This window comes from Cupressus sempervirens, chromosome 7 (genome assembly GCF_028749045.1).
Source record: "Cupressus sempervirens isolate cs-2001-9-10 chromosome 7, ASM2874904v1, whole genome shotgun sequence".
In the NCBI taxonomy this organism is placed as follows: Eukaryota; Viridiplantae; Streptophyta; class Pinopsida; order Cupressales; family Cupressaceae; genus Cupressus; species Cupressus sempervirens.
In genome coordinates this window covers 33,948,780-33,951,593 of record NC_143124.1, presented here as the reverse complement: position 1 = coordinate 33,951,593, position 2,814 = coordinate 33,948,780, and positions in this window count along the sequence as shown.

The window sequence follows — 2,814 nt, the reverse complement described above, 5'->3', positions numbered from 1 at the left end:
TTGGGTGATGCAACGTGCTCCCCTGCCCATAGGTGGTTAATTATGTGGTGTTCCATGTTCACTAACAGTCATGGCTTTTGGTGCAATGGAAAATGGGCCCAACAAGTGGTAAGAGCCTAGTTTTGGCCCGGTCATGGGTTCAAATCTCCCCGGTGCCTTCCCGACCTGCGTAAGCACCTGGTATGCATGTCGAGGGGGAGATTTTTGGGTGATGCGACGTGCTCTCCTGCCCACAAGTGGTTAATTATGTGGTGTTCCATGTTCACTAATAGTCATGGCTTTTGGTGCAACTACACAGCCACCTAATATGGACGTGAGAGGAGATTGTTCTTAGATGAGTCTTGGTTGGAGACTTGGGTATCTTGATGAGCATTCTCATTCCCCACTCTTGGTCTACTTGGCAGTTTGCTACTTGAGAGGTATAGCCCATTGTTTTGCTCAGTTGCATTATATTTATGCTTGTCTTTCATGGATATGGATCTTGAGCTATGGTACATGAGTTAGTTCTAGAGGGTTCATTTGAGAGATGGTTTAGCATTGGTTATCTCCATTTGCATATGTTATTATGCTAGTTGAGTTTGGGAGATGGTTTTATATTGGGCATATTCTTTGGATTAGGAATGGTTATTCCTTGAATTTAGGAACGGTTTATTGAGTTTGATCTTCTTGTGAGAGGCTTACATCCATGATTAGTTATATGGTATGGTTTGGGTGTTGTTGAGGCTTCTTTTTGGGGTTTTATGGAGGAGATCATACTTGCACAGTTTACATCTAGAGGTGTGTGTAGAAGGACATGATACAGGTTATGATTTGCATGGTTTCTTCCATCTTGTTTATCTTCATGGATGTTCAATTTTGCCTACATTGGATTTGAGATTGGTTAGAGATTGTGATCACTAGTTTGTGCTCATGTATGTCATGTGAGAGATGACATGGTTATTTTTTTCTCTTTCCTCTATTGGTTGTAGATAATTTGAGAGACTTGTTGAAGACTTGTTACAAGAGTTGTTCTTGCAGGATATCAGTTTATGTACTGCAGATGTCCTTGATACTACATGGATTCACTTCTTTGAGATGTTGCAAGTGGATTGGTTATAGATTTGACATTATCTTTTGCAGTGGGAGCTTCTTGGTATATATGTGGTAGGTATTGCTTTTGAGGCTTGTGATTGTAGGTTATAGATTGGATATGTCGGTGATATGAGATTCACTTGTTATACCTTTGGAGGTATGGATAGTTGGATGGGTTTGGCACTTTGCTGTGGGTGTTATTTCAGCTATGGATATTTTGATAACTATGGATACATGTGATTACCTTTGGATCAGGTTATTTGTGCTTAGAATTTCAGTTGGTACAGGATTTTATGATCTTCTAATGTGACAGGTTGGGTGGTTTTCTCTTTGGATGGCTTCTATGTATGTGCGGTGGCAGTGACATAATAGGAGGTGAGATCATTCATGTTTGAGATGTTGGATACTTTGATTTTGTTGTGGTACCAGGATGGAGCACTTGGTGTATTTTGATCCATGATGGTGGATGTGCTGGGAGGGATTGTTCCCTTGTTTATTTATGTGGCTATGGATTGACCCAATGCAATGTATACAACAAGTGGGAGATTGTTGAGATAATGGGTGTTGCACACATTGCATAATATTGTTATATTTTATTATTTTATTATTTTATTTTATTATTTTATTTTATCATGTAATGTTCCACTTAGATGGACGTGCAACATGTAAAGATTCCCATGGAATATTCTTGATGAGTTGTATTGTAACATTGTGAAAATATTTCATGTAATTATTTAATATTGGGGAAAATAATTAAATGCCCAATATTAAATGTGGGGTCAGTGGGTTAGGTAGCACATGGTTTTAGCACATGGTTTATGTAATACCACTTGGTGGTTTTGTGGGACTTGCTACTATATAAGCAGCCACAAGGGTAGTTGTTGGTGTGACAAGAGAGTAAGAGTGAGAAAGGCAAGAGTCGAGCGGGACAAGGCTTGACAGGTTAGCCAAGGGAGCATTTGTGAAGGTTGGAAGCATGGCATGGGATGTGTGGATTCATGCTTGTTCACATAGTTTGCTCGGTTGTGGCTATGGCGATGAAGGTTTCCATGGTTGTATGGAAATGGTATTTTTGCTAGATAATACATGGTGATGGATGCTTTTGGAGGCTGGGTTTTTCCCTCAATGAGGGTTTCACAAGGTATATCTTGTGTCACAATTTTGTGGGTATGTTGTCTTTTATCTTGCATGTGGATTTTAATTCTGTATTTATTTTAAATCTATTATGGGTTATGTGGAAACAGTTATATTCTTTATTGCCAAGTTTCCTTACACAACATGGGCATAGAACACTACTTCTACACAGCTTGAACTTTTACAAGGGCCTCATTAGTAACAACAACTAATAATAAACTCAAAAAAATTGAGAACCACTCCTACATGACTAATTTTCACAAGTTTGAAACTTGGGTGCTGAAAGCATACTTACACTATGCATTTGTTCAAAAGTAATCAATGTTAAAAATCTCATGTAAAGTCTTTTCTTTAATCCGATCTTCTTCTAGTGCTCTCTATGTTTGCATATTCAACTTCTCAAAAAACTCATCAAGTATGCTACCTCCAATTTCTATGATATTTCTCATGAAATTCACAAGATAATTGATAATAGAGTTTGCTAGAGTAATTAGATATTTTTTAATTAACTCTAGTCTACTTAAGCTAAACTTTAGGCATCTAATAATTAATTTCTTTTATTAATTATTATGATGCAACCTAACTTAGATATTTTTAGGGTTTTGATCT